The sequence below is a fragment of the Panthera pardus genome, unplaced genomic scaffold (assembly GCF_024362965.1).
Source record: "Panthera pardus isolate Hobbes unplaced genomic scaffold, ASM2436296v1 HiC_scaffold_2, whole genome shotgun sequence".
In the NCBI taxonomy this organism is placed as follows: Eukaryota; Metazoa; Chordata; class Mammalia; order Carnivora; family Felidae; genus Panthera; species Panthera pardus.
The window spans coordinates 79,116,209-79,133,936 of record NW_026526765.1 but is presented as its reverse complement, the minus strand read 5'-3'; the positions used below and the strand labels follow the sequence as shown (position 1 = coordinate 79,133,936).

Genomic DNA, 17,728 nt, shown 5'->3' with positions numbered 1-17,728 from the left:
CTCCCTTCAGTTGCTATTTTTCCTACCCCTGGCTCAGTTCACTCATCTACAGTACTTGCTAGCCTCTCTGAGACAGTTTAATTTGCAACTCCCACTCCACAGAGAAAAACTCAGCAATCTTTTTACAAAATCCTCTCCGGCATGCTCTCTCACCTCGTTGTACTGCTTGTCAAGATTCTAGGTTAAGTAAATAAACAAAGATTGTTCAATTTACTTATTCAAATATTCCATCAACTTCTCTCTCCAGCTGTGCCTTTCCTTAGATCCATTTGTCCCAAGCAAACCAGATTACTTATTGGTCAGTCCCAAATATGACCTGCTATTTTCACTGTCTTCAATCCTACTGGAATTTCTGTATCTAGAACTCAGGCCAGGTCCCTAAACTCTGTCCAATTCTGTCTATCCTCAGGTCCAATTCAAATCCCCCACCTCTTCCAGGAAGCCATTCCTGACTGCCTAGCTGGATGTGGTATAGCCTCCCTGTGAACCCTCATACCACCATACCAGAATCTCTGTAAGGACCTTCAAGCTTTCTACCTCACAGCATACTTTCTACATTTCAACTCTCTGAAGGTAGGAATCCCATCTAATTTATCCTCCTTTTCTCACTTGCACAGCACATAGCAGAAAACAGTGGTCACTTGCACAATAAATGAAGAGAGATTTTACAACTCGTAAGGGGAATAGGAAGATGCTAAATGTATTAACTTCCTGTAAGTTATCTCTAGCTGTTTTCAATGCTCAAGCCACACAGAGGTGCACTTGTTTAGGATTGTTTTATAATTGAATTATTATTCCCTACTTTTCCCATCCTACACGTGTGTCCAGTGGAAACATGTTCATCCATTTCATGTGTTTTTTCAGTCCCTTACTTAGGAATCTAGTCCAAGAGATTTTCTCTTTCTTCTCTTTAAAATGTTACACAGAATAACTTTAAGTCTTGGTTCTAGACTCTTGAGTTATAACAAAGTTTGGGATTTATCTTGTTTTCCTTGACTCTAAGCCCTCAAGGGCACAAACTCTTAGCCATCATGTCTTGTATGCCTAAATAAATGTTTCTGTTACAAGTGCCTTTCATTTAAATTTACAATCTATTTAGACATTGAATTCTTTTGAGCTAGAATGTATTCTTGTGATTTTGGTATGGATATTAGTTTCTCCCCGTGTAAAGGCTATATGCTTTTCTATAAAATGAAAAAAAGAAAAAGCTATGCTAAGAAGTTAGGTTTCTTATGCAACTTCACACATTTAGTTACCAGAATCACCTAGACTATTTCAGTTGTGACTGGAATGGGCAGAAAATATAAGTCTATCATTTTGAAAAGTGACCTTGTGTACCCCCACCCCCACTGTTCTAGGCAAGAGTGTCCTGAAACTACCAGTTATCCATTCAGCCATTCAATGAGCACCTCTTGAGAGCTGTGTGCTAAAGTACCTGAGGCACACACACAAAATTTCCATGTGTTCTGTACTTATCAGTTTCACTCCCAAGGTCAAAGGAGATTAATTTTTTTCTTCTTTTTATAAGGCAGCCTTTCAATCACAATCTTGATTCCAACAATCTTGCCTCCACACTCTTGGTCTGTATACTTTATTCCTTGTCAGCCAGCCATTTTAAAGTAAAAATAAATAAATCAAAATAAAATGCAAACAGTTCTCTTCTAGAGGGTGAGAGATTTCAGAGCCCAATGAGCCCACAGGCAGATCACTTATAACTATGCAGCTTAGTCACAGAGTCCAACTTGGCAAATGGTAATGTGCAAGCCTGTTTTTTAGTTCCAACCTGTTTCATACTCAGGCTAGCCCAGCTATTTCCCTTATTTCCAATTCCTTGGGGATGCCAGATCCTTTCTGGCTAAATCCCAAGTGCAACGCCCTAAACTCAAGGCACAGCTTTACTTCTTTGCCTCAACCTGAAGCCCCTAAACTGATGGCTTCTCCTTTTGTTGTTTTGTCATCAGACCCTCTCCTGAATGCCTCTTAGCACACAGCCCAGGTCTATTTCCACCAATTCCTGTCCCCTTCTGCTCTTAATTCAAATCTCATTTCCTCTCTCTTTACTGTTTCTAAGCAGATTCTCTAGTTCTCTTTCTCTCCCAAACCTGGCCAGTCACATTGTGTCCTGGTATCATTTCCTGATGTCAGTCAGCCCCAACTCCTCTTAATCTTCTGTTGATACATGGCAAGCTCTTTTTTATGATTGTTTGCCAAACCCTTGTGTTTCTAATATAAGGAATAAAGAGGTGAAAAAAAAAAAACTAAAAGTCCTTCCACTAATGTACTTTTGGTGAGGAAAGTTAGCATAGAATGGGTAAAGAAACAAAGTCATTAAGCTTAGAATATTAGTTATTCAGTACATATAAATAACAAGCAGATATTAAGGCAGTGTTTCTCAAAGTGTGGTTCAACAGACCACCTTTCTCAGAATCATTTGTGGGAAAGAGAGTGGGGCAGGGTGCTGCTTGACATAATCTTGGGCTGTACCCCAGATAGACAACCAAAATCTCTGAGGACCTACTAAGAATCTGAGTTCTTGACACACTCCTAGTTCTTCTTCTAATGCACATTCAAATTTAAGAACAATATACATTGTCTCTATTGTCCTTTAAAAGCAGTTATTCTTTACCTCATGTTTGTTCCACTTCTACTCTTTAGGTTTCTTCTATACTCGATACGGTATTTAATATATGCTTTTATAGATATTGGAGATACAGTAGAGAATAAATGGACAAGTTCCTTCCTCATGAATCTTACATTTTGGTGGAAAAAAGAGACCTTTGGTCATCATATTAAGAGAACAAAATGAAAATTGATGAATAGTCTCAGCCACTTCCTGGGGAATAAAGATTATGTATAAATACACACAAGGGCATTAATATATATATATATATATTAATATAAATATATATTAATGTATTTCTATAGTCATATAAAATCAGGAAACATAAAATGAAAATTTTACAATAGCTAGAACAATTGGTTTTTGTTATTTTAATTCGGAGGACTTGCTTTAGATTTTTCTAGAATGTTTTTAGAGTATTACTTTAGAGACTTTCATATAGACTAAAAATTTATCCATTCTTACTGAGATTAAAATTTTTAGGGGCACCTGGCTGGCTAAGTCAGAAGAGTGCGTGACTCTTGATCTTGGGGTCTTGAGTTCTAGCCCCATGTTGGGTGTAGACATTACTTTAAAAAAAATTAAATACCAATCAGTAAGAGAGAAATTCCTAGTGATGAACATAAATCTCAATCCACCCATCAGAAAAGCAGCACCAAGAGAAAACATGTGATTCAGCAAACAGGCACAGAGCATGTACCCAGGGTATACACCGCTGGATGTGTGCACATGCCTGCTCCCCAGCCTCCAGGACAACAATTGGCTACAAATCTACACCAGACTCACTTGAAATTGTTGGGTCCGATATAGATATAGATATAGATAAAGATATAGATATAGATATAGATATAGATATAGATATAGATATAGATATATTGATATGGAGAGTCCATGTCCATATGGATATGGAGAGTCACAAATACCTTTCTGGATTTAAGTAGCAATTAAGGGAGGCAAAAGTGAAAAGCATAAAGGCATAAAAGTATCTCTGAGCCAAGCTACCAGCTTAACTCAACTTCTTTGCTCTTGCACAAAGGTATATTTCATTTGGCAGTGAGAATATATGTGTGACCAATACAAATGCTGAGGATCTAAAAATCAGCCAGCAATCCCTGGGCCATTTCAGCTGTTTCTACTTCACAAGGCCTCTTGGGGACTGGTGGGAGCAGGTGTGAAGTTCCAGTTTATTAACAAGTTAAGTCAGTGTTGCTGTGCATTTTGAGGGATCTAATAGACTGGCCAATCTCAATGAATATAGAGTAGTGTTGCACTGGACAGACACAAAAAAAATTAAAATACTACATTATTACTATTACAGAATGACTGGTTAGATGTCTACTATATTCCAGACATTGTGCTAAATGATTTAGAAGCATCATACAGTTTGTTAAATTATTTAAATAAATCAGTAAGTATTTTTTTTCTGGATAAAGAACATTGACATTTGTAGCTGACTATGAGGATCCAGCCTATATCTAAGAGAATCTCTAATTTGTCTTCTCTACATAGGAAGTCTTAATTCCTTGCTTTGCTTTGCCAACAGAGCTTAAAATTTGGACCATGCCTATCTGCCGAGTACACTGTAACCAATGAGGCTGATCCATGAAAAGATTTCAGAATGTTAACATTGATTTACTGTAATTGAGAGGGCACCAGAAGGAAGAAAATAGAACATAAGGTATTAGTGTTAGACACAACTTTAAGACCTGTTTAATCCAACCCCCTAATTTTTAATTGAAAAAAAAAAAAAAAGAATGAGGACCAAAGACATATTGATTTTGTATGGTCTTCCATATTTCCTTATGTATTCATTTTTTGCTTTCAGCATGGTTCCCAGCCAAATAGAACTCATGTACTGTTCTTGTCCTTTCTAGAACTTGTGGGCTATGTAGCCAGCTCACAGGACTGAGAGGCTAGAAAAGCCACCAGTCTTTTTAGAACTGGCAGCCATGGAGGATCATACTGGCATACTTAGAACCACAGCTATTTCTAATTGTGGCTGGCTGGAAAGGATTTTATAACTTGGAGGTATTAAAGTTTATTTGGACTAAAATTTATGCATTGTGGCATTGGGATATGATGAAGAATTAAGGACAAAAGAAAATACATGTCAATAATGACTCCAATTATCTTGACTTATATTTGTGTCAACTGCATCAAAATAGAGCTTCTCCATTCACAATTATTATTGGAGGGTGGAAGATGGAAAACATCGTCTGCTAACACATGGATTTCTGATCATTTAGCCCACCATTGAAAAATGTGTAAAGTTCTTTTCTGTTTTCCATTCCTTTGATAAACAAGGAGAGTAGTTTGAACCTACATGTACCAAAGAGAGTCCTAGAAACCAGCCAGCCCCCACAAAGACTATGGAATTCATTCTGAGAAGATTCAGAGGAACATGTTATCTCCAAATATCTGAAGGCCTATCATGCAGGGAAACCAAGATTTGTTCTTTTGTTGCTAAGGAATAGTATCGATAAGAGGTCCAGTTATTGTTGAGTACCCACCAGTATCAGGCACTGCAAGGGCTTTTAATACATTATCTCTACTTCTTGTATCCACCTCAAAGTAGATAAGGCTAGCCCATTTTATACATGAAAACAAGGGGTGAGGGCACAGAGTGGTTAAGCTGTGTTCTCAAAGTCACATTCTGAGTAATTGACAGGAATTCTAATTAATAGAGGTCTCTCTCCACATCAATAGGCCACAATTTCACCTTTCCATTTGCTCAGGCCAAAAAACTTGAATTCACCTCTGAGTCCTCTTTTTGTCTCACACCCAGTATCTAAGCTTTCAGCAGACTCTATCTGCTCTTCTTTCAAAATATATTTGAAGTCTGAGTCATTCTCACCACCTCCTCTATCTATTGCCAGCTTTCTCTAAGTGCCCTGCACATCCCATCCGTGTTATTAGATACTTTCCTCCAAACTGCCTTCCCAGCTTCTGCTCATGGCCCTGGCTGGTCTGCCTTTAATACAGAAAAGGTAAGTTCAAGTGCATCAGTCCTCTTTTGAAAGATATCCAGTGAAATCCTAGCTCAATATGGATAAAAGCCTTATTACTACAGTTGGCTATATAAGACCCTACCCAATCTGGCTGCTCTTACGTCCAGCCTCCTTGCCACTCCTCAGTAACCCTGGCTTGGGGCCTTTGAACTTGCTGTATCATCTGCCTGAAATGCTCTTCTCTGAAATATCTGATGAGCTTTTCTCACTTCTACCTCCTTCAGGTTATATTCAAAATCACCATCTTCAGTGAGGCTTTCCTGACCACTCAATTTTAAATTACAATCTGCCTACCGAGCTTTATTTCTTTTCCTGTAGTACATATCGCCACCTAACAGACCATACTTTTTAAGTTTTTCCTTTAATCTGTCTTCTCTTCTCCTACTACAATGTGAGTTCTATGAGAGCAGGGTTTTTTTCTGTTTACTTCTGTCTGTCTAGCACCTAAAAAATTTTCTGGCACCTACTAGGCATTCCATAAATGTTGAATAAGTTACTATGTCCCATGACCATGGGGTCCCCCTGAACCACTCTCACTTGAAGACAGACATCACTAAGTCAAGGCCCTCAGCATTATGGAAATACAAACTATCAAGGCTGAAATAATTATCTGATTTTTCCAAGTAGGACCAATGGGGGGAAACTAAAGGAAACGCAGAAATTTTTCTCAGAGTGGATTCAAAAATGTAGCAGAGCTATATGAAGTCAGGTTGGAACATAAACCACACATTAGAAATTAGTGTGGGTAAGGGGAGGGATAAATTATTAAACTTAAAAGACCTTCCCAAGCCTGGAATTCTGTGATTCTCAACTTTGTTCAACCTTAGTATGGGCTCATGTTCTGAAGCCATAATATCTTCTCCACCTGGACACTCTGAGCTACCCTCCAGCAGATACAGGGCACAACAGTATCTGTTTATGAGGGGCACTGTGCATTTTCCCCTAGCATCAGACTAAAGGTTAGAGAATGAATGAATAAATATCCCATTGTGCCCCAGATCCTAGGGAACAAGGCAAGTCAGGAGCCAGAGTGAGTCTTTAGGGAAAGTTCATAAGCAAGGCATCCAGGAAAGTGAGATTGCCTTTTGTGGCTCACATCACTGCATTTTATTGTCTCTGCAGTATGGTAAGAATTCCTTCCTAGGAGACATTAAAGGGCCTATATAATCTCTGGAAGTATCTGGAAGACTTTTTGACTGATCATTCCTCCCCATATTTAGTACCTTGCAAACAATCTCAAATTTTCTGAACAGATACAATAAAATCAGGCAAAATGATTCTTTCATTTACAATATGGTAGACAATTGAACATTGTAGGGGTTAGAGGCATCAATTCCCCACACAGGTGAAAATCTGTGTATAATTTATGACTCCCCAAAAACTTAACTACCAATAACATACTGTTGATTGGAAGCCTTACCACTAAATAGTTGATTAACATATGTTTTGCACATTATCTGTTATATATGCTATATTCTTTTTTTAATGTGTATTTCTGAGAGTTAGAGAGAAAGAGAGAGAGAGAGAGAGCAGAAGAGGGGCAGAGAGATAGAGGATCCGAAGTGGATCTGTGCTGACACCAGAAAGCTCAATGCGGGGCTGGAACTCACAAACCGTGAGATCGTGACCTCAACCGAAGTTGGACACAACCAACTGAGCCACCCAGGCACCCCATATATACTATATTCTTACAATAAAGTAAACCAGGAAAAAAGAAAATGCAAGAAAATTGCAAGGAAGAGAAAATACATATACATTTCTGTACTATATTTATTGAAAAAAAAAATCCGTGTTATAAGTGGGCCAGCGCAGTTCAAACCTTTCCTATTCTAGTGTCTACTTTTTTTTTTTCAACGTCTTTTAAATTTTAGGTAGTTAACATGTAGTGTAATATTGATTTCAGGAATAGAATTTAGTGGTCCATCACTTACACACAACACAACAGTGCTCAACACAGGTGCCCTCCTTATTACCCATCACCCATTTAGCCCATCCCCACTCCCACCTCCCCTCCAGCAAGCTTCAGTTTGTTCTTTATAATTAAAGAGTCTCTTATGGTTTGCTTTTCTCTCTTTTTTTTCCCCCTTCCTCCATGTTCATACATTTTGTTTCTTAAATTCCACAAATGAGTAAAATCATATGGTATTTGTCTTTTTCTGACTGACTTATCTCGCTTAGCATAATACACTCTAGCTCCATCCACGTTGTTGCAAATGGCAAGATTTCATTCTTTTTACTGGCTGAGTAATAATCCATTGTACCTACATACCACATCTTCTTTTTCCATTCATCAGTCAATGGACATTTGGGCTCTTTCTATAATTGGATGTTATTAACAATGCTGTCATAAACATCAGGATACATGTACCCCTTCAAATAAGTATTTTTGTATTATTTGGGTAAATACCTAGTAGCACAATTGCTGGGTCATGGGGTAGTTCTATTTTTCACTTTTTTGAGCAACTTCCATACTGTTTCCCAGAGTGGCTACACCAGTTTGCATTCCTACCAATAGTGTAAGAGGGATTCCCTTTCTCTGCTTCCTCACCACCATCTGTTATTTCCTGTGTTGTTAATTTTAGCCATTCTGACAGGTATGAGGTGGTAGCTCATGATTTTGATTTATATTTCCCTGACAATGAGTGATGCTGAGCATCTTTTCATAAGTCTGTTAGCCACCTGGATGTCTTCTTTGGAAAATATCTATTCATGTCTTCCCATTTCATCACTGGATTATTTGTTTTTGGGTGTTGAGTTCAATAAGTTCTTTATAGATTTTGGATACTAACCCTTTATCAGTCATTTAATTTACAAATATTTTCTCCCATTCTGTAGGTTGCCTTTTAGTTTTGTTGATTGTTTCCTTTGCTGTGTAGAAGATTTTTATCTTGATTAAGTCCCAATAGTTCATTTTTGCTGTTCATTTTGCTATTACCGCCTCTGGCATGTCTAGTAAGAAGTTGCTACAGCTGAGGTCAAAGAAATTTAATGATTTCCTGTCTCAAATTTAGGTCTTTTGTCCATTTTGAATTTATTTTTGTGTATTATGTTAGAAGTGGTTCAGTTACATTCATCTGCATGTTGCTGTCTAGTTTTCCCAATGCCATTTGTTGAAAAGACTTTTTTCCATTGGATATTATTTCCTGCTTTGTTAGAGATTAGTTGACCATATAGTTGTGGGTCCATTTCTGCATTTTCGGTGTTGTTCCATTGATCTATGTGTCTTTGTTTTTTTCATTTTTGCCAGTACCATACTGTTCTGATGACTACAGCTTTGTAATATAGCTTGAAATCCAGGACTGTGATGCCTCCAGCTTTGTTTTTCTTTTCCACAATTGCTTTAGTTATTTGGGGTATTTTGTGACCCCATACAAATTTTAGGATTGTTGATTCTAGCTCTGTGAAAAATGCTGGTGGATTTTGATAGGATTGTACTGAATATGTAGATTGCTTTGGGTAATGTAGGCATTTTAACAAATATTTGTTTTTCCAACCCATGGGCATGGAATGTTTTTCCATTTCCATGTCATCTTCAATTTCTTTCATCTTTCAATTTCTTTCTTTCAAGTTCTATAGTTTTTAGAGTACAGATCTGTTACCTCTTTGGTTAGGTTTATTCCTCTAAGTATCTTATGGTTTTTGGTGCAGCTGTAAGTGGAATTGATTCCTTTTATTTCTCTTTCTGCTTTTTCATTATTGATGTATAGAAATGCAATTGACTTCTATATGTTAATTTTATATCCTGTGACTTTGTGGAATTTGAGTACCAGTTCTAGCAATTTTCTTGGTGGAATCTTCTGCACCTATTGACAGGATCATATAGTTCTTATCCTTTCTTTTATTAATGTGATGTATCATCTTGCTTTATTTGCAAATATTGAACCATCCCTGCAGGAATAAATCCCACTTGAGTGTGGTGACTAATTCTTTTAATGTACTGTTGGATTAGATTTGCTAGTATCTTGTTGAGAATTTTTGCCTCCGTATTCATCAAGGATATTGGCTTATAATTCTTCTCAATTGGTGTCTTTGTCTGGTTTTGGAATCAAGGTAATGCTGGCCTCGTAGAATGAGTTTGCAAGTTTTCCTTCCATTTCTATTTTTTGGCACTGAGTCACCTGGGTGGCTCAGTCAGTTGAGCATCTGACTTTGGCTCAGATCATGATCTCACTGTTTGTGGGTTCAAGCCCCATGTTGGGCTCTGTGCTGGCAACTCTGAGCCTGGAGCCTGCTTTGGATTCTGTGTCTCTTTCTCTCTCTGCCCCTCCTCTACTTGTGCTCTGTCTCTATCTCTCTAGTTTTTCTGATTAAGTATGGCTCCTCTGGCTTTCTTTGGACATCCATTAGCATTATAGATGGTTCTCCATCCCCTCACTTTCCATATGCAGGTGTCTTTAAGTCTAAAATGAGTCTTTTATAGACAGCATATTGATGGGTATTGTTTTTTTTAATCCATTCTGACACCCTATGTCTTTTGATTGGAACATTTAGTCCATCTACATTTAATTATTGATAGGTATGAATTGTATTCCCTCTAAAGTCAGTGTTTCTGAAGATTTTCTCTTATCCTTTCTAGTTCCTGTCTAGTTTTTGTTGCTTTTGGTCTTTCTTTCGCACTCAGAGAGTCCCCTTTAATATTTCTTGCAGGGGTGTTTAGTGATTATGAACTCCTTTCATTTTTGTTTGTCTAGGAAACTCTTTATTTCTTCTTCTATTCTGGATAACAGCCTTGCTGGATAAAGCATTCTTGGCTACATATTTTTCCCATTCAACGGGTTTAATATATCATGCCATTTCCTTCTGGCCTGCCAGGTGTCTGTGGAGACATCTGCTGCTAACCTGATTTGTCTTCCTTTGTGTGTTAGGGATTTCTTTTTCCTTGCTGCTTTCAGATTCTTTCCTTATCTCTGTATTTTGCAAATTTTACTATGCTATGTCTTGGTATTGGCAACTTTTATTGATTTTGAAAGGAGTTCTCTGTGCCTCCTGAATTTGAATGCCTGTTTCTTTCTCCAGATTAGGGAAGTTTTCAGCTATAATTTTCTCAAATAAGGCTTCTGCCCCTTTATCTCTCTCTTTTTCTTGGACTTCTATGCTACATATATTGTTATGCTTTATGGAATCACTGAATTCTTTAACTCTACATTCATGATCTAATAGTTTTCATTCCCTGTTCTTTTCAGCTTTATTATTTTCCATAATTTTATCTTCTTAACCACTGATTTGTTCCTGTTTCGTCCATCCTTGTGGTCATGACATTCAGTCAGGTTTGCATCTTCATTATAGCCTTTTTTATTTTGGCCTGACTGTTTTATAGGACTTTTATCTCTACGGTAGGGTTCTCTCTGGTTTCTTCTAAGCTTTTCTCAAGCCTGCTAGTATCCTTATGATTGTTGTTTTAATTTCTGGTTCTGGCATGCTCCCTGGCCATGATCTCTTCTTATTCTTTCTTTTGGGATGAATTCCTCCATGTTGGCATTTTATCTGGAACTTTGTCTTTTGTGTGTTAGGAAAGCATGTGCCTGGCCCTATTTCCAGTAAAGCTGAAGGCTTGAAGCACTCTATGATGAGTAGATCTGGTGCATTCAGGGGGTTTGCACTGGTCTTCTGGGGGAGGGGTCTGCTGCTTCTCTGTCTCTCAATCACACTTGCCCTAGTAAAAAAGGCACTTGCACAGCACAGAGGGACAGAGCTTCGTGTGTGTGCTCAAGCCTTCACTGTGTGTGCTATGCTGCTTGCTGAAGTCTGTCCATGCTGATGGGAGGGGTGAAAAATGGCATCAACCTACTCTCTTCCCTGGAAAGGGGACCTCTGCACTGTTCAGGAAGCTCTCACAGAAGAAGGAACAATCTTCCCTCTTGTGACCAGGCTTCTGTTGATCCCTGCCTTCACCCTATCTGTGTCTGAGTGGTCTGCAGGCCTAGCAGCACAGTGCTCCTGTGTGTTATATCAGACACATGGCTGGATTTCAAAACTCCAAATTTTAGAGATGAGATGTGGCACAAACATGCACTGAACCCCTGGAAGAGGGTCTCACTAGCTGTGGCTAGTACTAATTTGTACCAGAAAAAAAAATCTCACGACAGCACAGGAGCTTGGATTTTATGGTAAAGTTTAACAAAAAGGTGGCATCCAGGTTACCTGCCCTCAGCAGGTGTCTCTGCTCATATGCTAATGAACAGGGCAGCCCAATGTAGCCTGCTGGCTCTTTTGTCCCCTGAGAGACAGTGCCACCTCTACCAAATGCACTCCAAAAAGGTGAACTGTGGGGCGCCTGGGTGGCGCAGTCGGTTAAGCGTCCGACTTCAGCCAGGTCACGATCTCGCGGTCTGTGAGTTCGAGCCCCGCGTCAGGCTCTGGGCTGATGGCTCGGAGCCTGGAGCCTGTTTCCGATTCTGTGTCTCCCTCTCTCTCTGCCCCTCCCCCGTTCATGCTCTGTCTCTCTCTGTCCCAAAAATAAATAAAAAAAAAACGTTAAACCCAAGTAGTCTTAAAAAAAAAAAAAAAAAAAAAAAGGTGAACTGTGTCTCCCCGCACAGACCAGGGGATCCTCAGAGCATGCTGTCCACTCCTCGGCCTCTGCCCTCCTTTTACACAGGAGTACCACTATGCCTGCCAGGCTCAACCCAGGCGATGACACGGAGTTCTACATATTCAGACTTTCAGCTCCACTACTTGTAAAAACTTGCAATAATCATCCCCTCTTATTTTCCCAGCCAATGGTTTTGGAAAGTGTTTTTCTTGTGCAATCCCCTGTGTACTGCTTCCTCTCCCTCCTTCTCTCTCTTTCTTTCTCTATCTCTCTACTGTCTCTGTGATCAAGGCTTTCTCCTTTCCACAGTACCCATGATTCTTTTCTTCCCCAAATCATGTCTTTGTACCCTATAACTTCCGTGAGATGGTCTCTTTTCTCCCTCTAGTTGTGTAGTGTGTTCTGTCAGTCCTTAGATTGATTTCCTGGGTGTTCAGAATCATTTAATAATTACCTAGCTGTGTTCGAGGGATGAAGGAGGAATAAGGTTTTCCTACTACTCTGCCATCTTAACTCCTTTTTAACTGTATATTGCTTTTTACCCAAGGTTTAGAAAATGTTGAAACTTTCCCCCTTTTTAATGAAGGAACAAGAATTTAGGAAGATCACAATCTTTGTGTAAAAAACCCTATACAATTCCAACTCTCATTTAAACTTTCTTAATTTTAACAGTCATGGCTGTCTAAAACCAAAGACTTTGCCAATGCAGAGAATATTAAGTACAATTGCCTCTGGTTCTGAACTGAAGGAGAATTAAAATTCTTAAAATGATATTTCATCCCACACTACAGAAGTTTCCTTTTGAAGTTGACATAACTCACACATCAAAACCTCCAACAAAAAACATCATTGGCTGTAAGATACAACTAATTGATTTCAAAACCTTACCAGGGGTAACACTTCTTTTTCTTATTTTTATAAACCTGAGAAAAAAATTGTTCTTAAAACAACTGCAGGGTTCAAAAGTATCAATTTATTATTGTACTCAAAGAATCCTTTGCACAAAGGCACAAAGTGTCTCCTATTTTCTTTTTCTCTTGTCTTCAAACCAAAGATAATAGTCTCAAAGGCAAATGTGAACCTTGAATGAAAGATAAAGCATACCCAAGGAAGTGAATTTAACAAGGAACAACATGAATCACTAGATTTTTTATAATGAAATTATGCCATATCATAAGTTCTTTGCTATAAATAAGTATAAAAATGTGAATGATACAAAGATTCAAAAGGCCTATATAACTGACAATAAGCTGAGACTTGGAAACATTTTAGATCTTACTCTTTGAATGTGACAAAGGTTAAATGGAAAACCCCACCTACAAGAGCAAAAACATTCTTCTATCTTTATCAACTTAATTGCTTTAGATGGTCATGATCTGTGAATAAGACAGGTAGTAGAGAACAGACAACGTATTTGACTGTTTAAGCATTATTGTTTCATGCTGCATAGTAAGTATTGAGTAAATATTTGTGGAATAAGAAATAATGTTATCTTTACTATTCTTCTGCAAGATACCATTGTCTGTCAACTCTTTACACTGACAAAACTTGTGTGTTCAGGAAGTTCAACCTAGAAAATTCTGAGGGTATTACTTTTGCACATATTTCTGGAAAAAATGGTACTCACTTCAGAACTAGAGAACAGACATGAGAACATTAGAAGAAATGAAAGATATCAGCATGGCTTGGGTTTAAGGGCAATATAGCAGGAGGAGTTCAAGGCCAATGGTCTAGGAATGCATATGATCCAAGCTAATGGCATTTTCTATTAAAACCTCATCCAGTCCAGAGTTCTGTGTGACTTCCCAGGGAATACGTGGCTCTTCAGCAGAGGGAGAAAGGGAGAGGGAGGACTCTATGTTTACATCGACACATCCCATGGTAACTATTTTCAGACTATCAGGGCACAGAAATCTCTTTACAAAGATGTAAATGTCTTTGACCAAGACTTGTACAAAAAGAAGAGGTGACAACATCCAAGAGAGACAACTCTAAAACATCTACTAGAAGTTCAACTACTTGGGCCTACATAGTTAAAAACTATGACTATGACTATCACCAGCGGCCTTACCAAAATAACATGACACTTAATTTTATTTTAACATGAAGTAACAGGAAATGGTTTCTAATTCTGCAGTGCTGGGTTTTTTCAGTTTTTGAGTTTTTTGTTTGTTTGTTTGTTTGCTTGTTTTTTAGGGTGTTTTAAAAATAAATTCCATGAGACAGAATAAAATGCTGAAGCCTTCCCTATAAATCATTCCCCCTTGTGTTTACATTTAAGTGCCTTGCTACATTCATCTAATGACTTTAGTCTGTTTTCCTTTCGCAAACTCAGCATGGTTATAAGTACAATAAAGAACAGCATTTCTTCCACCATCACCATTCCCAAAATAGGCTCAAACAGTGCAAAGATTATATCCTCTTTAAAGCTTTCTTATTTCCCTGACACTTTTTATTTTTTACTATTTCTATTAATAAGAATTATTGACTACTCTTCCCCAATCTGGATTGGCTTTATTAATTCATGTAGAAATGAATGCCTTTCAAAGCAAAGGCTTCTTGCTTGTCAGCACTTTACTGGTTGGGTGCATCTTCCTTGAATGCTTTACTCAGAAATCACTAACAAGAAAATCTGAGGCCTTGAGTTTTCTTGGCAGAGTGGTCACCTGTTTCCTGTCATAATAAATTGTCCTTTTGGTCTTCAGCTCCCTACTTCTTGACAGCTTACTCCTGTCAGGTGAATACATTTTCAAAATAATGGTAGGCAACTGAATCACATTTACTCTGTGAAAATCAACGCATTTTTAGTGATGCTTTCCAGAGAAACTTGAATGTCTGACTTGTCAATATTTAAGATATTTAATTAAACCAGTTACTTGCTTTGAAAATTGGTGTATTATGAGAAATATTAAGCTTTCCAGTGGAGCATACATCTTAAGGTGGTCAAGAAGCCTCAGTTGAAAGCAAAAGCTCTAGTTGTAAAAAGAATTCGAGCTAATATATGTAGAAGGAGTGAAAGAATTAACAAATTATCACTTTGTAAGCTTTAATGAAATTGTTGATTTTGTCAAGAATTATCAAAGTGGTATTAAAACCATAAGGTAAAAATGTATTGAGGGATCAGACATCCTTGTAGCACCAAACTACCAGCATACAGATTACTTTCTGGAAGCAAAGAGAAATGCAATATTATAATGAGTGACTAAGAAGTCACTAATATATACAGTCAAAGCAATGTAATTGGCCAGAAACCCAAATGTGTGTCCCATGATGTAATACAGTATGCGATACATGACAAAAGCTACTATTTACTCCTACCAAATTGTTTACTGTGATTTAACCAAGCCTTTCCAAAAGCATGCAAGACAAATTCAGAAAAATAGCATATTCTACAGGATAAATGATCCTTTACTTTTGGCAAGTCAGTGTCATGAAAAAGAAAACTCTTTTAAACTAAAAAAAAAAAATTAAATGACACAACTCTGAAATGAAATATGTTTTCCTGGATTAGATCCTACTATTGACAAACCAGCTGAAAAGGACATTTTAGGGATAATATTAAAAATTTTGAATTTGGGGGGCGCCTGGGTGGTTCAGTCGGTTGAGCGGCTGACTTTGGCTCAGGTCACGATCTCGTGGTCCGTGAGTTCGAGCCCCGGGGCTCTGGGCTGATGGCTCAGAGCCTGGAGCCTGTTTCGGATTCTGTGTCTCCCTCTCTCTGACCCTCCCCCGTTCATGCTCTGTCTCTCCCTGTCTCAAAAATAAATAGGGGCGCCTGGGTGGCTCAGTCGGTTAGGCATCCGACTTCGGCTCAGGTCACGATCTCGTGGTCCACGGGTTCGAGCCCCGCGTCGGGCTCTGGGCTGATGGCTCAGAGCCTGGAGCCTGTTTCCGATTCTGTTTCCCTCTCTCTCTGCCCCTCCCCCATTCATGCTGTGTCTTTGTCTGGGAAAAAAAAAAAAAAAGTTAAATAAATAAATAAATAAACGTTAAAAAAATTTAAGTAAATAAAATTTTTGAATTTGGGACAAAGATTAGGTTATAAGAAGTAATTACTGTTAACTTTCTCAGGTATAATAATTTTAGTGTTCTTATACATTTATAGATATGTAATTTAGTATGTGTGACATGTGTTATGATATCTATCACTTTCCTTAAAATACGTCACTATAGTAAAAATGAGTTAGTTGAAAAGGAAAAAATGAAACACTTCTTTCTGAATAAGTAAACATAAGCACTAGAGGATATCTTCAAAGGAAATAATTCCGAACTCTGATTTCCCATCATAGTTAATATTGCCCTAAAAGAACAAAGAATTCTTTTCTAAATTGGACATTTGTTCCTTCCTCTTTATTCACTTTTTTGGAAAGAAGGCAGAACATTCCAGCACGAAAGCATCTTTTCCATTTTCTTCATATATTTAAAGGCAATAGTTCTTCAAGGATAGTTCCCAGAAAAGCAACACCACTATCTCCCAGGAAGTTGTTAGAATTACAGACTGTGGGCTTTGACTCTGGGTCTATGGGAACAGAAATTCTTGGGGTGGAGCATAGAGAACTGTGTGTATAAAGCCCTCCAAGCGATGCTAATGCCCACTGAGGTTCAACAGCCCTTATTCTAGAATTTCTGTTTCTCCCTGTGTAATTCACTTTGTCAGGGCTAAGTTGGCCTACACACTGGAGATAAACAAAGGAAGAGCCAGAGTTGTAGAATTGATGTGTAGTTTTGATTCTTCTCTATTGATACCTTCAGCCATGAAATAAGAAAATGAGAAAACAATACTTGTTATATTGGATATTCTATTTACAACACTACGTATTGGAACATTATTGAAAATAACAAACATGTTCTGTGTAATCATTAGGATGCTTTCCAGACTGCAGGAAAGCTCTCTATGCAAGATAAAATAGGCCCCATTGTATGGAATGAAGTTTGTGACAACAATGTAAATTATCCCTGCCATCAAGCCCTTCTCAGGATTGCAACTGATGGGAACCCCTAGCATACCCATTTATAGCGTTCCACCTCTCCAGTGGTCGGCCTGTCTCCCCACTAAATAGTACATTTGGAAGACTAGTGACCATGTCTAAATGCTGTAAAACCCACTGCATCCTGTAATGACTTCTGGGTACTCAGCATATGTGGGATGTCATGCTGATGTTTTCCTATTATCAGTGGGAAGTCAAAACCCTGAGTGATTCCATAATCCCATCATTTGTGCACCAAGCTGGAAACCTAAACCAATGTGCCTAACTTTCCATGCAGTGCTTTGGCCCCTGGACATACCTCCAAGAGAATGTATAATATAGAATTATAGGCCCATCCTCATGTCAGAAGTTTAGGGACACATTCAGCTATTTGATGTTCATATAAGAGGCGTCTGAGACTAATGAAAATCAGGCACTATTCATAGTACCAAATAGTGTTAGACAAGGTTTGTGTTAAAGCATGACCAGCCTGCTCCCCTATTTCATTCTTTCAGGAACGAGGGTCTCTTAGGCTGTGCATAAACCACAGGCACCAGTCCTCAGTGTCTGGGAATTTTGTGATACTCTGCACAGACCTTCA

At 38.3% G+C, this 17,728-nt stretch overlaps 1 long non-coding RNA gene across 1 annotated transcript in view; it reads left to right on the top strand.

Annotated features, from left to right (window-relative positions):
• The first annotated feature begins 413 nt into the window (after positions 1 to 413).
• Positions 414 to 17,728, top strand: part of LOC109267652 (uncharacterized) — a 75,433-nt gene continuing 58,118 nt past the window's right edge. The window contains exon 1 of the long non-coding RNA XR_002080216.2: positions 414 to 573. This is a non-coding gene — a long non-coding RNA (uncharacterized LOC109267652). The remainder of the gene's footprint in view (positions 574 to 17,728) is intronic.